This window comes from Megalopta genalis, chromosome 4 (assembly GCF_051020955.1).
Source record: "Megalopta genalis isolate 19385.01 chromosome 4, iyMegGena1_principal, whole genome shotgun sequence".
NCBI classification, from domain to species: domain Eukaryota; kingdom Metazoa; phylum Arthropoda; class Insecta; order Hymenoptera; family Halictidae; genus Megalopta; species Megalopta genalis.
The window spans coordinates 19469503-19490905 of NC_135016.1; the positions used below are offsets into that span (position 1 = coordinate 19469503).

At 43.8% G+C, this 21403-nt stretch overlaps 1 protein-coding gene across 9 annotated transcripts in view; it reads left to right on the forward strand.

Annotated features, from left to right (window-relative positions):
• Ten-a (Teneurin-a transmembrane protein) overlaps positions 1–21403 on the forward strand; it is a 1349343-nt gene that overhangs the window by 1279397 nt on the left and 48543 nt on the right. The window lies entirely within an intron of this gene.

The following is a 21403-nucleotide window of genomic DNA, read 5'->3' on the forward strand; positions in this document are numbered from 1 at the left end:
CCGACGGAGTAGCATTACGGTTTATCTTTCGAGGGCGGAGGGAACGAAGGGGATTCGAAGGGGACGAAAGGGGCGGCCGGAGGGCGGGCTCCTATTGTCCCACGGATACGCAGGGTGGGCCACCATAAAATATCCGTTCGCCGCACCAGAGAACGATAGACTGTGAAATTTACATGAGTAGACGTTTAAAAGAAAATTGTTCAAGTTTCCACGCGCAGGGAGGGGGGAGCGGGGGGTGGGAGGCAGTTTGTGTCACGTGAAACGATTGCCATCGTACGCTCGCCAAGTTTCGAGCGCGCATTTTATTTTTTTTGTTCACTCCCCGTGGAAAAAGATAGAAATTGCTGCCTTTTATCGCCTTTTTTGTCTGTTTTTTTTTTTTTTTTTTTTGATCAGCCGGACCTTTTCCCTCATCCGACAAATGAGCGGTGCTTTGTAAAATAGTGACAGAGGGTTTCTTTGTAGGACACAATGGGCCTCGCGCGCCCTCGAATTTTCAACCTGCCGATGAACGTAACGCGCCTCGCGCACTTCGCTCTCGCGTTTAATTGAAATTGCTCCAATGGAGCCAACAATACTGTTTTCACGTCGCAGCACTTTTTCCAACGAACGCGTAGCCGGTTTTCTTTCTTTCTTTTTTCTTCTTTTTTTTGTTTTTTTTTTAATGGCTCGATCGCCCCCGCGTTCGATGCCTTTCGCTTGTTTTTTTCTTGCGTTTAACGGCGACGATCGAATCGGCGTCTTATCGGCGCAGCTGATAAGTTATTTGCTCGTTACTATGTAAGCATCGTTGCTCTACGATATTGTGGCGCGGGTGAGATCTTTCTTTTCTTTCATTGGTCGGCGGAAGATCGCGAAAATTAATATTTTTGTTAATTAATATTTTTATTTATATATATTTATATTATATTTATATTATATTGATTTCCATTTGTCGCTCACAAATTAATAAAAATATTAATTATTTAAAATAAAAATATATATAAAATAAATTAATAATATATTATATATATTATAATTTATTTATTTATAATATATATATTAATATATATAATTATAATTAATAATATATATTTATATATATTTTTATTTTAAATAATTAATATTTTTATTAATTTGTGAGCGACAAATGGAAATCAATAACGCTTGCTCGATTAGAATTTTCAATGACGAAGCTTTCGCCCAAATCTCCCGCAACTGAAATTGAGTGGCGATATGATTCATCAACGTCAGCCTTGCTGATATAGTTCGTCGATTATTCCGCAAATAATTTCTGCCGAATACGAACGTTCAAATATAATATCTGCGTCGACTACTGCGCCGATTCAATTTATTCGGAGAAAAGACATCGATGTATAACAGCTTTTTTTTTTATTGTAATCAAACTTTTTCATCGATCTTTGACGCCCTCGGAAAGCACGTTTCATAAATTGCTTCTTGAAAAAATCTCTGACGTAAGAACGTTATTTATTTTTCTCACTGTACTAATCGGAGTAAAAAGTTCCTCTGTAAAAAGCTTCTTAAAAATTTATAAACGACGAGAGAGCGTGCAGTTTTCCACTGCAAATTTTGAAATGAAAGATCGTGCAATTTTTTCAAACTATATTCTATGTAGAATAAGTATAAAATTAATAGAGGAAAACAAACTGTATTCTCAACGATAAATATAAAATTAATAGAAAGCAAATTATATTCTCAATTATAAATATAAAATTAATAGGAAAAACAAACTATATTCTCAACTATAGATATAAAATTAATAGAAAAAGCAGACTATATTCTAAACTATAAATATAAAATTAATAGAAAAAACAAACTATATTCTCAACGATAAATATAAAATTAATAGGAAAAACAAACTATATTCTAAACTATAGATATAAAATTAATAGAATATATTCTTAAAATCCTGAATTATATAATTCATTATATAATTATATTTATATATTATTATTATAATTATATAATTCATAATATATACGTATATACCTTTAATTGAGGTACTTATTTAAGAATAAATTCAATGAATTATCTCGGAATAAACGCCCGGAGAGAGTCGTGTCCTCCCAAATTCTTAACTATACGCGCTCTCTCTCCTAAATCATTCTAATAAATTCCAAAGTCTGTAAACGGCGGTTCTGTAGGGTGGGTTCCGGTCACTCGGCAAGACCCACCCCGTATATATAACATTCTCGTGCACACCCGAGTTGTCCCCCGGTTCCGGCGTGTCTGCATTCTTCTTCCTCCGTCGACCGTCTCGTCCCACCCCCACCCCCACCCCCAGTCCCTCCCGGCGAGTGTCTGAAAAGCGGAAGGAAGAAAAGAGGAGGAGATTGTAAAGCCGGATCGGCCTCGGGGAGACCTCGCCAGCTGTTATTTCTACATTCCGGTAAATCGAGTCGGGAATCCAATCTGCCTGTTTGCTACTGCATCCAAACTACCCTCTTCCACGCTCACGCGCCGTCCACCCCCGCGCGACCCTCGCGCCGCGCCGCGCCCCCTCCCCACCTCTTTCTCTCTCTCCGCCCGCCAATACTTCCCTCTCCAGTCTCGAGCTCTGTCGACGATTCAGACTCGTCCAGGACGGTCGACGTCGCCCGGGCTGCCTCTGCACCGATTTTCAACCGGATTTCGCATGCACGCGAGCCGCCGTTGCTTTTCGGTAATTTGATTTATGCGGGCGCGCGCGGGTGTTGCGCCGCTGCGAGAGCGTCTCTCCCTTCGCGTCTCGCTCGCCTGGGCGCCACCCGCGCGTCCACCGGCTCCGAAATCTTTTCCGGATTCCCGGCTCGCCTCCGGGGAGAGGACGCCCGCCCGACCCCTCCTCGATGTAATTTCCGAGAGCGAGAGTAACGAAAACCCTGCTACACACCCCCGCGGACGATCGATCCGCGCGACTCGCGACGCGATCTAGCGCGGCTGAAATCGATACGAAATTCGCGATTGCGCGATTAACCGGTTAGCTGTGTGCCGTGTGCTTCTCGGAGCGCGAGAATCGAACGACGACGAGTATACTCGTCGAACACAGAGCAAGTTTCGTTATAAAAATATTGGATCAGAGGGGCGGTTTTATTTCATAAAGTTAACTATTTTATTACTATTATTTGAGTATTCGCTTGATATTCATAAATAGTTGTAACAGTAGTAGTAGTATATATACTACTATTTTTTTTCATTAAGTAAGAGGTTTCCTTAGTGTTAATAAAATCAGAGCGAGGATAGCATATTTTTCGACGATTCCGTTTACAACTGCGATGATCAGCCCTTTTTCGTTCTTAATAATTTCCTTGATAGAACGAGACACGTCTGCTAAAATTATACTAATATTTAGACTAATACTATATAGATAGACTAATACTATATAATATATATATTTAGACTAATACTAATACTAATATTTATATTAGATTATTTTATATAGATTTTCTTATTATTTTTAATTTATTTATTTAAAAATAGGAAATGCTGACTAAATTGCTGCTGTAGAGTGATGTTTTCAGCAAAGCAAGGAACAATAAACAACGACACTTCGCACGTCGAACAGCAATATCGTGAATTATTCATACAATTATTTATATTTTTTATTTGCTTGTTTTATTCTGGCCTGGTCTCAAAATAATTCTAAACATCTTGAAATCTCAGAATATGTATATTTTCACTAAAATTACAATTTATATAGCCAATGGTCGCTACTTTTTACGCGCGACGAGTGTACTCGTCGCGACACAAAATGCAGTGATATCTCCCTAACTGACGCTCAGATTGACGTGCAGAAAAATAGACAATTTGGGAAGTGGAGATACGATTATTTGAGCCTTGCGGCTCGTTTTTTATAGTTGTTGATAATTCGTAACTATAAAAACAAACCGCAGAGCTCCAATAATCGTATCTCCTCTCCCCAAATTACCCAATTTTTTTGGACAATCTGAGCGTCAATTAGAGAGACATTACTGTATCGCCACGTCTCCATAACGAGCGTACTCGTCGAACACGGTTAACTGATTAAGGGAACAGAGCTGCGGAAACCCGCGAAGCTTGTATGAAAATTTGAAATACGGACTTCCCGATGCGCCGACGGTCTGCAAATGTACTGTAGACGTGCACACGTGCAGATGTGCACCGTCTTGCCACCATGCGATGCAACTTTGGAACGGACGCATAATAATGCTGTCGATATTTCACGGCCGTAAACATTATTGCGGTTTGCCAATAAATATTGACAATATACGCCGTCGATATTGATTGACAATGTCGTCTGTCTATTGAAATAGCGTCAATATTACATCGACAATATGTATCGATTATCCGAGGATCTAGTTGCAGGTACAATGATGTTGAGGACAATGATGTCGAACGGCCAATGGCGTTCTTGCACTAGAATCGCGCGTGCGTAAGACAAAGCGGCGAAATTATTTTTAAATTCAAGATTATAGATCGATTTTGATCTGGGAAGCTTTTATTTGATGTGACCGTTCTCTTAAAGAAGCACGAGTCCGTCGGCTTTGTAAGGAAGCTCGACTTCAATAAATGAAGAAATTTCTCCCAGAAATGTACGGACGTCGGAATTGAAACCGGCAGATCCGAGAATACTAAGTCGCGATTCTTCCGGCTAAGCGGAGAGGTTTTATAGTTGCCGACTACTCGTGAGAGAGAGAGAGAGAGAGAGAGAGAGAGAGAGAGAGAGAGAGAGAGAGAGAGGGAGAGAGAGAGAGAGAGAGCAGACGTTAATCATTTATTTCTAATTTTTTGTCGCGATTCGAAGGCAATTCGGAGGCCACATGCGACGATTCGAAGGCAATTCGGAGGACACATGACACGATTCGAAGGTAATTCGGAGACCACATGCGACGATTCAAAGACAATTCGGCGGACATATGACACGATTCAAAGGCAATTCAGAGGCCACAAGCGACGATTCAAAGGCAATTCGGAGGACACGTGGCACGATTATAAAGCAATTCAGAGGCCATACAACTCGATTCGAAGGCAATTCGGAGGTCACATGACACGATAATAAAGCAATTCAGAGGCCATACGACTCGATTCGAAGGCAATTCGGAGGCCACATGCGACGATTCGAAGGCAATTTGGCGACCACATGCGACGATTCGAAGGCAATTCGGCGGCCACATGCGACGATTCGAAGGCAATTCAGAAGCCACATGACACAAATCAAAGCTCACATGACACGATTCGAAGGCACTTCGACCCTTAGCATCGGCGCAGCAATAAATTACATATGCGTACAACTAACCCCCCCAGGAAATTCACAGCAACCCGAAACTTGGCATTTCCGGGAGAAATTACTGTATTTCGCATATCGAATCATACATTTCCCTCTCTCTCGTCAATTTCCCTTTAATCCACCAAAACTCAGCTTCCGTTCCAGAAATGCTTCACCGCTCGATCTTAATTCCGCCGAATGCTCTGCAATATTGTCGTAGAAACGGCGAGACGTCGGCCACAGTGCGCCACGTCGCGCCGGTTTTTCCTGTCGCCGGCTTAAATATCGCCCTCGTTAAGGTTCCCGGCTATTTGTTGATGGGCCCGGGGCACCGGTCGAATGGTCGCTATTAATAATCGCGAATACATTTTCGCGCCACGCGCCGGTCTTCCCACGACTTCTCCGGGGAGCGATCGCGCCGCCGCGGCCCACGGTTCCCGTTCTGCAACGTATTGCCGGCGATCTCGGCCATTTTTCCGAACCGTCCGATGCGTGTGCTTCGATTTCTCTTCCTGTGCAACTTATCGTTGCGGTGTTACGCGGCCACGCCGCCCTCCCGCCCTCCCCCCCGACCGCCCCTCCTCCGCCAGGGAAACTTGAAGCGAGCCGGGATTCGGGGATGGTCGAGTTATGTGGGTCGGTGACCGGTGTATCGTAGGTGACCGTTCTCTTAAAGAAGCACGAGTCTGTCGGCTTTGTAAGAAAGCTCAACTTCAATAAATAAAGTAATTTCTCCCAGAAATGTGCGGAGGTCGGAATTGAAACCGGCAGATCCGAGAATACTAAGTCACGATTCTTCGGGCTAAGCGGTGAGGTTTTATGGTTGCCGACTACTCGTGAGAAAGAGAGAGAGAGAGAGAGAGAGAGAGAGAGAGAGAGAGAGAGAGAGAGAAAGAGAGAGAAAGAGAGAGAGAGAGAGAGAAAGAGAGAGAGAGAGAGCGCAGCCGTTAATCATTTATTTCTAATTTCTTGTCGCGATTCGAAGACAATTCGGAGGCCACATGCAACGATTCGAAGACAATTCGGAGGACACATGACACGATTCAAAGGCAATTCAGAGGCCACATGCGTCGATTCAAAGGCAATTCGGAAGCGAGCCGGGATTCGTAGGGATGGTCGAATTATGTGGGTCAGGTTCGAACATTTTCGAGGCTCTGTATTTGCCGAAGCATTCCCGGTTTTTCTAAAGTGCCGCTGTTTGCGCGCCGCTCCGTTATTATTTCCGATCCGGACGATCTACGCGCGCGCGCGCGCGCCAGCTATTTAAATATTTTCGCCGCTGAAAATGTTTGCCGACCAACCGAAAAATGATACGCGTGCTATTTTTACCGTGCCGAAAATATTTACATTGCCGGAACGCCGCGGAAAAAAACGGGACGCATTTTTCGGCTCGCGACTTCTTGCCCTCCGGGCTAATATTCGTTATTTTCTTCGAGCTCGTTTCGGCTTTTATTTGGACGAACGTTGCAGTTAAGCAGTTATCTGCTGCGAACCCTTTAAAAAAGCGCACGCGCGGCTGCGATGATATTGTACATGGAATTAAGCTGTCGCGAAAGGGCTGTTTTATTTTTCAATTTTATCGCTAACGTTTGTTTATTGATACCATTTTTGCCATTTCTTCGCGAACGCGGCGAAAACGGCGAACTGGTTGAACGGTGCTGAGTCAACTCGAATCGTTAACCCTTTCCTCACGGCAGCTCGCTCCGCTGGAGTGACGCCACTGCATGGGGCATCGCGCCGTGAAGCGTGCACTTTGCACTTTGGTCTTCAACAACTCGTTTTTAAAATTGTTGAAAATCAGTAACTATAAAAACAAACCGGAAGGCTCGAATAATCGTATCTCCTTTTCCCAAATAAACGCTCAATTGTTCAAAAAAATTGGGCAATTTGGGGAGAGGAGATATGACTATTGGAGTCCTGCGGTTCAATTTTATACTCACGAATTGTCAACGACTATAAAAACAAACCGGAAGGCTCGAATAATCGTATCTCCTCTTCCCAAATTGTCCATTTTTCTGCACAATCTGAGCGTCAATTAGGGAGACATTACTGTGCAATGCAATTTTAACAGTTTTTTCTTTTTAATATAAAGGAATTCGATGTTCTTACAATGATTTTGAAAAATAGTATACCAATTTCTAGCGACTCTTCTCAGAGTCACCAAAGGTTTAACAAGATTCGAGTGCAAAGGGTGAACAGATCGTCGCGCGAACGCCGACTATAGTCGCACCGTAACGAAAGGGTTAAACAGTACTTTAAAACGGTCGTAAAACGGGGCGAAATTTCTCCAACGGAGAGGGTCGACTGCAACGTTTGTCGGAAACGTTTCCGACGTTATCTAACGGATTCAGGAATCGATCGATTCGGAGGTCCGCTCGGGAAGATGATCATCCAATAAGATTATTTTTGCGAGCATAAAAAGAAATCCATTTGGTATATTATAGGAGCCCGGGGCCGCCGGTGGCTCGTATCTGGAAACGAAATCGTATCTCCGTCGGCCCTATAACGTAAGGAAATATTTTCTACGATGTATCCAATAATTTTGATAGAGTAACCCAATAACAGCTTATCCAGACTACCATCCGCCACAATGAAACATTCGTTTCTCCAGATGTTCAATAGCGAACAATGGCTCTCTCTCTCTCTCTCTCTCTCTGTCTCTCTCTCCCTCTCTCTCTCTCTCTCTCTCTCTCTCTCTCTCTCTCTCTCTCTCCTCTCTGGGCCGTGGCTCCGGCCGAGGCGGCGGAGGGCAGAGAAAACGTATCCGCGGAGCGATATTTCGACGGATAAGAGCGAAACGATGGTACACCGGATCGATAGTAAACATTTCATTATAACACGAGGAAAGAAAGCGGAAGTATAACCGGAGCGTGGGAGGGCGGATAATCCGCCGATAATCCGGGAATCATTCTCGGGAATGAATCGTTCTATCGATCCGAGGGAATATAATTGAAAAAGTTGTTCCTTTGCCTGCCAGCGAACGAGCTCCGGCTGTCGTTCCCAGCCGACTTCACCTTTCCCGCGGCCCGAATCGAACCGGGAATCAAGGTGGTGAAACATGGGCCCTCTCGGATCGGCTCGATTCACCGCTGACTTTATTATCGCTGCCCGGTTTTTCGCGGCCGATCGTATTACCGTGCTTTCGCTTAATATTCGGTTGGCAACTAAGTAATTGCCGATTTCAGTTATAGATGTCTCTCACTCCTATTTTTATGATATCCGTAAATGTTATATTATAAAATTATTATTATTATTATTATTATTATTATTGTTATGTTATTTTTTATTATCCGTAATTTTTCATCAGCTTGTAAACAAGAATGTTATTATGGTTGCGCCTTATCCGCGGACGAATCCGCGAGGTATTGTCTCTGCTGTAACATCGATATCTGCGAGGTTCGCACGCGGTTTTTTCGTAAACTGTTCGGACGTTTTATTGTAAAATTAACGACGTCGAGATTGTTCGAATTTCGTGAAAAAGAATTATATACGACAATAGTAACCTGATCTCGTTTCACAATTTGCGAGCACCGCGGTAAATTCTCCCTAATTTTTCATCAGCTTGTGAACGAAAATGGTCAATTTTGAAAAAGGAGATGCGATCGTTCGAGCCTCGCGTCTCGTTTTTATAATAATCGTTAATTATAATATACTACAAGCTGAAGGAAAATTGAGGAGAATTTACCGTAGTTACCTGGTGTTATGGATTGAACAGAGTTGAACACGTTTTATACAATATTATTTATTTTATATTGTATATAACAATGATAAAAGAGACTTTTTCATGTGTTCTCGCGAGGTGCAAAGATCGATTTCGTTTAGGTAGACTGTTACGGTAGACCCTAAGTAGACCAAAGCTAAACCTATCGCGTGTCAGAATCAGGCTTCGCTTTCAAAGACTACTAGATCATTAGCTCGAGTCTAAAGTAGACACAAGTTTGTCTATCGGAGGCCCAAGGTCTGCTCGAATCGTGGGCATAGATTACGTCAACAGTTTGCTGGTAAATGGTTGGCAAGATAAGTTTGTCAAACTAGAAACAATTCAAGCTATTTAGAACTCGATTCAGCATTGAAATTAACACTAAGAAAAATTAGCAAACTATAATACGTTGCCACTATAATTCTCGAACGTCCTCTTTGCTGTCCAGATTTAACACTAGATCACTTAGAATAACACCAGATTAACTTACGATCACTGCTTGTTTCAAACATTACAGACATTGCAAGCACATTATTTCAACGATAACACAAATTGGAGCCTCGGCGACCTATTTTCTGCGATCTTGAAAAAAAAGAATTAACAATATCCAGTGAGATAAAAGTATACAGAGTTTCCCAAAATTATAGTACTTCCGGAAAATGAGGGGTTCCCGAGGTGATTTGAAGTAACTTTTTCCTTTACAAAAATTCTCTCCGTGGCATCGTTTACGAGTTATCGAGGAAGAACACTGACCAATGAGAGGCGAGCTCGGCTGGCGCGCGGCGGCCGAGCGAATGAGCGTAACTGGGCGTCTACCGTTCGTTGGCTCGGCCGCCTCGCGCAAGCCAAGCTCGCCTCTCATTGGTCACTGTTTTTCGTTAATAACTCGTAAACGATGCCTCGGAAAAAATTTTTGTAAAGGAAAAAGTTGCTTCGAATCACCTCAGGAATCTCTACTCTCCCGAAAGGAACTACAATTTTAGGACACTCTGTATATGTACAAACAGAAGTTTCATTTTTCGGGGACTCGGCCCGAATACGAAATTAGGCGAGAAATCCGTGATTTGCCGTGACGGCAACGCGTCGCATATAAAATCGCTGATCGACAATTTAGTTTCCGTCGATCCGGTGCCGAACCTGAATTGGCCGCGAGTGTTCGTACGAGCTGCACGAAGATATCCGAACGCGCCGGGAATCGGGGACAGCGAACGCTGCGCGATGCGCCGCGCCGCGCCGGTTACGTTTGATGCTCGCGTAATAAGGTCATTGCACAGTTCACTGCAACTCAATTTCGATAGTTACGTAACGTGCATCGCCGGTCCCCAAGGGGGGAGGAGGGGGAGGGAGTGGATGCTCCTTCTTTTCCAGTTATTTCGCAGTGTCTGCTGACCGAGTCGATTCCCCGGCGACCCCGAGAACCCCGCATGCGTGGACTTTTCCACGCGATGCGGACGCGACGCGACGCGACGAGACGCGACGCGGCGCGGCGCACGGTAATTTGTCCGTCACGGTTGACACGCGGAATCAAAGGGACACGATGACCGTAATTGCACGCGCACTCCATTGTTGCTGCCGCTTCCTTTGGAAAAAATGCAGCCACGCTGACGTGTATGGATGAGCCCCGGCTGCGGCAAATATTGGTGCCGAGCAGCCGTGCGCTGTCCCGGCACTCTGATGAACGCGTATCAGGCCGACCAGCGCTGAAAATATCCTTCTGTTGTCTTCGGATCCACCAAGATTCAAGCCCGAACACCGTATACAGTGATTCCGGAGTCTCGGCGCGTTTTCGTACGACCGAGAATTTCGATGAGAACGATTAAATCTCGTGATTGGTGCGCGGACGTTTTGTTGGTTCGCAGCGTCCTTCGAGTTTCCAGGAAACGCGTCGTCGAAGTCCTTGTTTATCTTTCTTTTTTATAAATTTACACACATGTCCAATGTACCATGTCCCTCTGTACTCGAGCGGCGAGTCTGAGGCACCACTAAAAATCGTTACACCATTTTTCATTGAATAATTGTAACAGCACCAAACTTGTCGTACTTAAAAAACTGTTAAAATTGCAATTATTTCACTTGCCAATAGGCACAATTTCAGACGCATAAACTGCACTGAATCGTGTAAAATAAAAACACCGCAGACCAAAAAGCATCTTTTGGATTTCGAATTCGAAAAGAGCTCCGACCGCAAACTGGCTTAATTGCCTGTAGCATTTGCCACGGGTCATTTCTCGCCCACGTGTCTCGAAAGATGGCGACAGGACGTTCGCCTCGATTCAGCGTGAAAGCGAAGCGGATTGTCCGCTCGGAAGCTCGGCATCTATCTGCGAAAACTGGCGGTACGCGAGCGTCGAACGGCCGCGCGTTTCCTCCTCCGATCCATTTATATTAATGTCTTCCGGGCAATGAGTGGCCGGAGTGGTCGAAACGAAAACGCGGCGATGAATTCCATCCGTGGAATTCTTCTGGCCGGCGGGCCGGGGGTTATCGCGGCTAAATTAATTATCTGTCCCGGTGGCGCTGCGCCCGGCCGCGAATTAATTACGCGGGGTTAACGAGACTTTTTAAAAAGCGAAAGCTCCCGAGCGATACACAACGTGCCTAACGACCTCTTGGCTTATCAACGCGCCGGTGCTTTCGCGCCCAGCTAATTGAATTCGCGTATTACTGCCGGCAGAACGATCTGACAAATAGAGGAATCATGCGCTGGTCATCAATATTTCATGTTCATTCGTCTATTTTTTTTTCCTCCATACACCCACCCACCCACACCCCCCGTCGTGTCGTCCTTTTCGTCTCCCAGTGCACACATAGACAGGCGCGCGCGCGCGCGTATGCACACACGTATATATACACGCACACACGAGCGTGAACAGGTTCTCCACCCCGTGGCCACCCCTTTCACCCGCCCGTGGCCGCCGGTTTGATTTATTGCGTCCGCTTTATTGCGTTTGTTGTGTTTGTTATCCGCGCGACGCAGTCGAACCGTCCAATCGGGAAGCCCGATATCACCGACGGAAATGGAAATTTGCTATACGAAATCCCTGTATTTTCTTTTCGGGGGAGGGGGGGCTGGGGGGGGGTACGGCCGAACGGGTTCATAGTTCGGCAAATATTGTATCCGGAAATGGATTTACGAATTTTACAGCTCATGTAACATTCAATGTTTACACGTTACCGGCCCCTCAAATCCACGGCCGCGTTGATGCGCCGCCCCCGATCCGAAACGAATATTGTTCGGCAAACCCGATAAACACGCGCGTAATATTTCATCTCGAAGATCACTTTTTTTTTTTTGTTTTTTCGTCGGCGGCCGCGGCGGACACGGAAAAAACCACGATCCCCGCCGTTCGATGTCCGACCGTCGACCTATTTTCCCCGAAACAATGCCGGCGACGACCGCGGTTGCTCGCGATTGTCAACGGTTATAGCATTAATTTTGCAGCGAAAATGTTGGGTTGGCAACTAGGTAATTGCCGATTTCAGTTATAGATGTCTCTCACTCCCATTTTTATGATATCCGTAAATGTTATATATTATAAAATTATTATTATTATTATTATTATTATTATTATTATGTTATTTTTTATTATTCGAGAATGTTAGCAACTGGTCCCAATTTCGCTCTCGGATTGCGCCCAAAAATGGACAATTTGAACAAATGGATAATGATTATAAAAAGCTAACTATAAAAAACAAGCCGCAAGCCTGAAATAATCGCATCTCCTCTCTCCCAAATTGTCCATTCGTCCAAATCGTCCGTTTTTGTGCGCGATCCGAGCGCGAATTGCGGAGAAATCACCACCATACAGATAATCCGGTATATACCGGGTTGCTCACGAAGTCTTCTCGCTTATTGTTCGAGCAAATGTTAAAGCTTAATCCCAAATTACAGTAATTTCTCCCTAATTCACTCTCAAAAATTGATAATTTGCCCAAATGGACAATAATCCTATAGTCATTGACAATCGGTAACTATAAAAAGCAAGCCACAAGGCTCCAATAATCGCATCTCCTCTTCCCAAATTGTCCATTCCCCCAAATCGTCCATTTTTGTACACGATCCAACCGCGAATTACGGACAAATTACTATATTCCCTAATCATTATTATTAACGTTGCACGAACAATAAACAAGAATACTTCGCGGCCGACCCGGTATACACAACAGAGCCACCCTTCCGTCGACGAACTCCAGACCGCGCAATCACCATAAGAACATCATAGCGGGCCACGTATCCGCATGTGGTCCGGAATGTCCGACTAAAACCATCCTGACCCAGTTATGGGGCGCGGAGAACCCGCTAAGCACTTTTCCATGCAAACGCGTGTAATCTGCTTCCTGTGAAAAACTGCACGACAAAAGGACAAGGTAGCGCGAGCGAGCCGGGCGAAGCGAGCGAGAGGGACAGCCTCCTCTCGATAAGCCGAGGCTCGAGCGATACTTTCTGCCGTATAACGGGGCTGGATTTATTTTTAAGGAACACCTTGCCGGTAATTGGTTGCCCCGACACATGTCCACACAGGTGGGAATCTCCCGTGCATAAATATTCATGGGGGCTCTCGCAGCCAACTTCCGTTAACTACCCCATTTACCTTCTAGCTGTATGTAAATAACATCGGTTTCTAAAAGTTCGCGCGGAAAATTGCGTTCCCGCGGCGTGATGGCTCGTTTTGCAACTCATGCGTTCCCGGTTGTAATGAAACTCGCACACGGCCGACGCGCCGACATACAGGGTGTCCCAAAAATGTCTCGCAATCCGAAAGTAGAGGATTCCTGAGCGCATTTGAAGCAACTTTTTCCTTAGCGAAAACGCAATCCGCGGCTTCGTCTACGAATTATTAACGAAAAACAGTGGCCAATGAGAGGCCAGCTCCGCCGGCGCGAGGCGGCTCAGCCAGCGAACGCGCGAAGCCGCTGATTGGCTCGGCCGCATAGCGCTAGGCGAGCTCGCCTCTTATTGGTCAGTGTTTTTCGTTAATAACTCGTAAACGAAGCCTCGGAGAACATTTTCGCGAAGGAAAAAGTTGCTTCGAATGACCTCAGGAACCTCCCATCTCCGGATTGCGAGACATTCTCGGGACACCCTGTATACTCGGGCCGCGGTTTTACAACAAAAATTACACCGGCAACGCGCGCGTACGGCTTCCGCCGGAATAGTTTACGGCGAAGATCGCCGCGCGTCGCTTCGACGGTGATTTACAAACGCAACTCGCCGCGTAGGAAATTCCGCGTTCCGGTTGGCTCCCGGCCGCGAGACCGGATCTCCTCTCGCGTAATAAAAATCACGACGCGCGTAAGGAACGTTTTACGCTCGGAATTTCGGGTCACGCGCGTGTAAACGCGCGCGCCCTTACCCGCTCGGCGGCGGGTACGTCGACGGGAACGCGGGCGTAACATCGGGTTTATGGCGAAATGTCAGCCGGTCGACGCCGAGGGGGAAGGGGGGAGGAACGGGAGTCGAAACATCCATCGACGTTTCCATCGTTGTTCACCATTTTCACCCTCCTCGCTGCGGAATCGCCGCGCCGCTGTTCAAACGCCGTGATATGTGAAGAAACCCGGGATAAAAATGAATGCGGAATGTCGATGACCCCTTGTTGCAATGCCGCACATGTCACGCGACCACTTAAGCTCCTACGACTGATGACCGTTAAGTGTTGTTATGGTTGTGCCTTATCCGCGGACGAATCCGCGCGGCGCACCGCCTGTGCCGTAACACATCGATATCTCCGCGAGTTTCGCACGCGGTTTCTTCGTAGACGCGCGTTCTATTCTTGGCGTTTGTGAAATCTTAAGGCTCGTCGCCTTAACCCTTTCGCTACGGAGCGGTTGCGTCAAAATGTGATCGCTGCGAACGGAGCGTATTGTTGCGAATTACGCCATTTCTCTCGCGTCGCGGCATTTTATTTACAATAAAGAATATTAACTATAACACAATTCGATACAATAACAATTCAGGTCTTTCAGAAGCGGGATGTTGATCGTTCGACGGTCCGATCTCGACTCTTCGATTGTCCGTTGGTAACGCTCTTTTCTGTGGCAACCCCTATCTTCTATTATTCTTTAAGGAGTTGTTCACAACAGAGCAGTTTCACATTACAGCGACTTGATTTGGACAAGTTGCCGTAACACTATTGAGTAGTCGGCGCTGAAGTACGGAATGTATTTCTGGTTCCAAGTTTTCCGTAGTCCAATTATATTCAGATTTTTGTGATCTCGAGCACGTTACTGTTTGTCTCGCATGGCAAACGCTTTCAGTATCGTTGTTTTCACTTTCAGTATTTTCGCTGTCACTCGTGAAAAATATTCTCCTAAATTTTCTTTTCCCCGTGATTTGATAACGGGTCTAAAAAAATTAAATACTTAAAAACTCAACATTGTTTTGTCCGTACGTTCGGTTAGTCGCCTAACGTACATGCGCGACCGAACTATTGTACGCTCGATTCGCGCTTCCTACGGCAAATTAATGACGTGGAAGGGTCTCTAGTAGTCTTAGAGAACTTTATTTTTTGTGTTGTACTCTCTGCGAGCGCTGGTGGAAGAATGCTCTTCCAACGCTGGAAAGTCGTGGAAGAGCACCCGTGGATGGAGGTAGATTGTTTATTATTGGTCAAGGCACGAATCACCCCTTGGAGGGGGGTGTCTGCCTTGACCCTTGTTGGGGCCTGAGAGGGTTTCCCCAATGGTGGGACCTTTTTATGGCCCTTGTCTCTGGACGCAACAAACATATCATCGCAAAGGCAGAAATTGAGTATTTACCCGCGAATTATTGAAATTAAGCCAACAAAATTATTTCAGAATTATAAATTCGTGTAAACCTTTTAATCGCTACTATTATAAATTGCTGGTATATATTCGTCGCTGGCAATGTTCTAAAGAAGACTGAAACTGTGTATCGTTGGAATAAAACGCAATATCGTCTTGTCAATTGTATTATATTTCACGATAGTCAATTGTTTAAGGCACGCAGCGTTGCCAGATACTCGATTAACAAAAGTATCTCATGTAAAGTATGAAATAGAAGTATATACATGGTATGAGCGTATATATACGCTCTTCGTACCCGCGCGTCCACTTTTCCAGAGCGTATATATACGCTCTTCGTATATGAATGGCCATTCTTCGGGGGCGTATATATACGCCCATCGGAGCGAAAGGGTTAAGATTTATACCAGGACTTTTGTTGCTCTAAAACTTCTAAAACCAGAATTTGGAATTCTAGAGATCTCAGAGTACGAACTTTCGATTTTAAATGTGAAAGAAAATATCGTACGCAAAAGTTCAGGGTGTCGTTGTCGAGAGCAGGCTACGATCTTTAAATGAATCGTAGATTCAGTAGTAAAGGGTGTCCCAAAAGGGTGTAATCTTTAAGTGAATCGCAGATTCGGTAGTAAAGGGTGTTCCAAAAAGCTACAATCTTTAAACGAATCATAGATTCGCTAGTAAAGAGTGTCCCAACGTTCACACGAGAAGTAATTTCGATAGAAAATACAGGTTCATAATTAAAAATTGCAAATTTTGCATCGATTTTATAAAGCGCACGGTAGATGGTTATGTATGGAATAGCATGTCGGGTAAATGGCCTCCACGGCATTGCTGGCATACACGCGCTCTTTTGTGGAAATTTTCCATAACCGTTTTGCATAAATGTGGCCGAATTTCGTTGATGCAGCGCTCAATTTCCTTCTTCGAGGCGCGGTCGGTCGTGGGCTTGTCGGCATAAACCTTAGACTTCGAAAAACCCCAACGAAAAACATCCAACGGCGTTGAATCGCGTGATCTGGGCGGCCAATTCTGATCACCGAAACGGGAAATTACACGACCGGGAAACGACTCGTTATTTTCCAAATATTGCTCAACAACGAAAACGCGTTGTTCTTCCGCGCGGCGCTTCATTTTTAATAAACCCCGAACTGTCAGCTGTCACGCTGTCTTTCTCTTTCGCTGGCAACGCTTTGCCGCGCAAACGGCGCAAAATTCGAATCTCGCGCGAATTTTGGGACACCCTTTAGCTTGGGCCTCAAAATCCTGCAACAAGGAATTTGGCGCGTCAAAGTCTAAAAGTTTTGTCTAAAATAAGTCTAATAATAATAAGTCTAATAAGACTAATAATAATAAGTCTAATAAGTCTAATAAGTCTAATAACAATAAGTCTAATAAGTCTAATAATAATAAGTCTAATAAGTCTAATAATAATAAGAGTCTAATAAGTCTAATAATAATAAGTCTAATAAGTCGAATAATAATAAGTCTAATAAGTCTAATAATAATAAGTCTAATAAGTCTAATAAGTCTAACAATAATAAGTCTAATAAGTCTAATAATAATAAGTCTAATAAGTCTAATAATAATAAGAGTCTAATAAGTCTAATAATAATAAGTCTAATAAGTCGAATAATAATAAGTCTAATAAGTCTAATAATAATAAGGCTAATAAGTCTAATAATAATAAGAGTCTAATAAGTCTAATAATAATAAGTCTAATAAGTCGAATAATAATAAGTCTAATAAGTCTAATAATAATAAGTCTAATAAGTCGAATAATAATAAGTCTAATAAGTCGAATAATAATAAGTCTAATAAGTCGAATAATAATAAGTCTAATAAGTCGAATAATAATAAGTCTAATAAGTCTAATAATAATAAGTCTAATAAGTCGAATAATAATAAGTCTAATAAGTCTAATAATATATAAGTCTAATAATAATAATTAAGAAGTCTAAAATTAGTCGCGCGCGCGCGCTTCCGGTCTGCCAACCCTAAAACCAGAAGTCTTCGCTCCGGGATCCCTGGAATTCCAAATTCCGGGTTTAAAAGCCTCGGTGCGACAAGTCTTGCTATAAATCTTAAGGCGACGAGCCCTAAAAGTAACGGATCGTAGGATCGCAATTGCCGCGGTTACAGCGAACATCAAAAAGTTCGACGCTTCGTTGACGCGTTGTTTAATATTCGGCCCGACAGCTGCGAAAGTTTCCGCCACGGTTTTTGCATGCGAATATTTTGCCCGGGCGCGACTCTGGCCGAGCCCTCGCCGATACGATTTTCCTTTACAGGCGCGGCGACCGTGTCAGAAAGCCGGCCGCGATCGACTCGTTATATTCTTAATGCACGTGGCCGGCACTCGAGACAAAATAGCGCCGTTACGGGACTCTTTTATTGCGGGCAGGAATCAGGAACGGAGCTTTGGTCGAACGTCCCGGGGCGCACTAATGGCTTCATAAATTCGAACAATCGCTTTCGAATTACGCCGAGACACTAGGCTTCTCCTACGGCTTCTCCGCGGCCGGCCAACCTTTCTTTTCTTTTTTTTTACCGAAAGAAATTCGAATGATGTAGCTCCGTTTCCACGGTTAATGTACGACCGTGTCGCGCGGCGGGTAATTGTTTCGTTCGCGTGGGTGGATGCGCGGCGGAGGGGCGCGGTTTCCGTGTAGGCAACAGAGCCGTCGAGGATCGCGAACTGAAAATCTTGAAACGCGGGTCGCCGACACGCGACTGTAATTCACTTCTGCTAGATTAGTTCCGGATGGCTCGGCGAGAAATATTAATGTGTACGATTGTGTGTACCAATTATCATCGGAGTACTTTCCGCTCTTTTCGACAGAAACGAGTACCCCGCCCCCCTCCCCTCTTTCTTCGAATTAACCCTTAGCGCTCCGCGCGTTTCTCGAGTACTGCCTACCAGCAACTCCGGCACATTTTTGGAGCGGAGCGCTTGAGATAAAGGAAGTCAGGTAAATAATTCTTACATGAAGAAAATTTAGATTTGAAAAATTGTTAAAAGTGTAACTGTTGCATAAGTCACAAGACTCAATTTCACACGCATAAAATGCGCTCTGTCATATAAAATAGAGACAGCGTAGGTCAGAAAAATCATTTTAGATTTACAGTTAAAATGGCTTCGAGTGCAAAGGGTTAACCCTTAGCGCTCCGCGAGTTTCTCGAGTACTGCCTACCAGCAACTTCGGCACATTTTTGGAGCGGAGCGCCTGAGATAAAGGAAGTCTTATTTTCAGCGGAAAAGATTACACGTCCTTGCGAACGCATTTGATATTTTATTGATTTTATAAATATACATTTTCCTATTGTAAATAAAAGATAAATTTTCAATTCTGTAATTCACCACGGTGCGATATCCTTGGTAACAATCTCCCATGCGCATTCTGGGTTTACTTGGACAAGTGTCACAGTATTCGCTTTGCCAAATAGAGTTACTAGATATTTCTTTCAAGTTTAGAACATTTTCCGCGTAATCGTTGGTTTCCTTTATAATCTCATTTACCAATTCGTCCGTGAAAAATAATTTAAAATATCGTATCGACTGTTCAACGTTTGTAGGAACTTGTGGTCCAATGACCTGTGGCAATACACTAAAAAGTATTCTATCCGGAATATGTAATTCATCCGTAACATCGCGCCATTCGTCTAAGTCTTGCAACGAATCTTCGCTTTCACTTTCAATAATTCTCATTCTTCGTCTCTTTGGTAGTATAATTTCGCTACTACTACTCGAAGTGTCGGAATCATACCCAACATTGTCTTCCACAATGTCTTTTAACTCTTCAAAATCAAATACGTCTTCGGTATCGCTCGGCTCTAAATTCTCATCGTAATATTTATTTTTCTCCATGTTGTTAACCATAGAAAAGGTGAAAAAATGGTTTAATCGTAATGGTACAGACTTGGCACGTTTCAACTACAGATAACAATTGCTAACGCCGACGATAACGTATGCTAAAAACACTTGGCTCCGCAGCGGAGCCTTCGGAGTTGCGGAACAAATGACAAATGTCTCCGTAGCGGAGCCTTCGGAGCGCTAAGGGTTAAACACTCTCTCCCTCTCTCTCTGTCTCTCTCACTTTCTTTCACTTTCTCTCTCTCTCTCTCTCGATTATTCTGTCTCTTTTTCACTCTCACTCTCACTCTCTCTCTCTCTCTCTCTCTCTCTCTTTCTCTCTCTCTCTCTGTCTCTCTCACTTTCTTTCACTCTCTCTCTCTCTCTCTTGATCATTCTGTCTCTCTCTCTCTCTCTCTCTCTCTCTTTCTCTCTCCGTCCGAAAGGCACGACGCGCCACTATAGTTGCTTACTTTAGTAGCTCACTCGGTCATCGAATTAAATAATCGTCTTCATATGCATTGTTTCACACTTCTTTTGTCTTCACATCGATTCACATCCAGAGAAATAGCCTCGCGCAGAATTCAGCCGTATCTAAAAGGTTAAAAACCCTTCAAAGTGTTTCAGAAAACACAGGAATTTATTCTGCCGATGATCGATCGGCCCGATGCCCTCCCCTCAAATTAATACGGACGATTAATTATTTGTCCCGATCGTCCGCTGTTATCTTCGATCCTCCAGCCGGCGTGTATTGCTTTTCGAACGAATGTGAAGTGGCTCGAGATGAACTTTTTCGATCGTGTCATTGTTGATAAGTTATTACGGATCGTCAAATATCGCGAAACCGCGTATATCCGAAATAAGCCGAGTTCGACGTTGACGTGTCTACGGGAGAATCGCGGTTATTTTTAAAGTCTCGCTCGTAAAATATCATAGAATGTGGAGCGAGAGAGACGCGAAATTTCGCGGGGTCCTCGTTTTAGTTAATTAACGGGTAAGATTGTGAATTCGCGCGAACTGCCGCAGTCGGGTCATAAGAAAAAACCGCGCTACGGTTCGCGCGGTACGCAAGAACCGCGTATTTGCGCTCTTGTTGTACGAGCCAGTTTTTGGCGCGTTATACGCGAGAACACACACTGTCGCAATTTTTGCGGCGCACGCTGCGCGAATCCGTGTTAAACGACGCCACCGTGTTATACGACGGTCTGATACACGTGTATATGTATACATACATAATGAATGCAATAACATGGGCCATCGGTGGACCAAGCGACTCGGATAGAGAGAGAGAGAGAGAGAGAGAGAGAGAGAGAGAGAGAGAGAGAGAGAACCGCGTGAAATTGGCACCGCTTGCGACACGTTAAAGCGTTCGATCTATGAAATATGAAAGTGATCAATAGATCGCGCGATATTTATGCAAACTCCTATTTTTCCAGCGGTTTCGTTCGGAGTCTATTTTTTCCAGACTCTTCCGGGCGAACGGAATATGATTCTCTTAATCAACGTTCACGCTCCTCGAGGAAACATGAAGTAGAAGTAGCAGATTATTATATTTTCTAACAATTTTTAATTGCTTCAAATTTGCCCGGGATTTCAGACTAGAGGTTCGCTTGGATAAATATATAATATAAAATAATAATATAAATAACATAATATATAATATAAAATAATAATTTCAATAATATGATATGTAATATAAAATAATAATATCAATGATATAATATATAATATAAAATAATAATATCAATGATATAATATATAATATAAAATAATAATATCAATAATATAATATATAATATAAAATAATAATATCTATGATATAATATGTAATATAAAATAGTAATATAAATAATATAATATATAA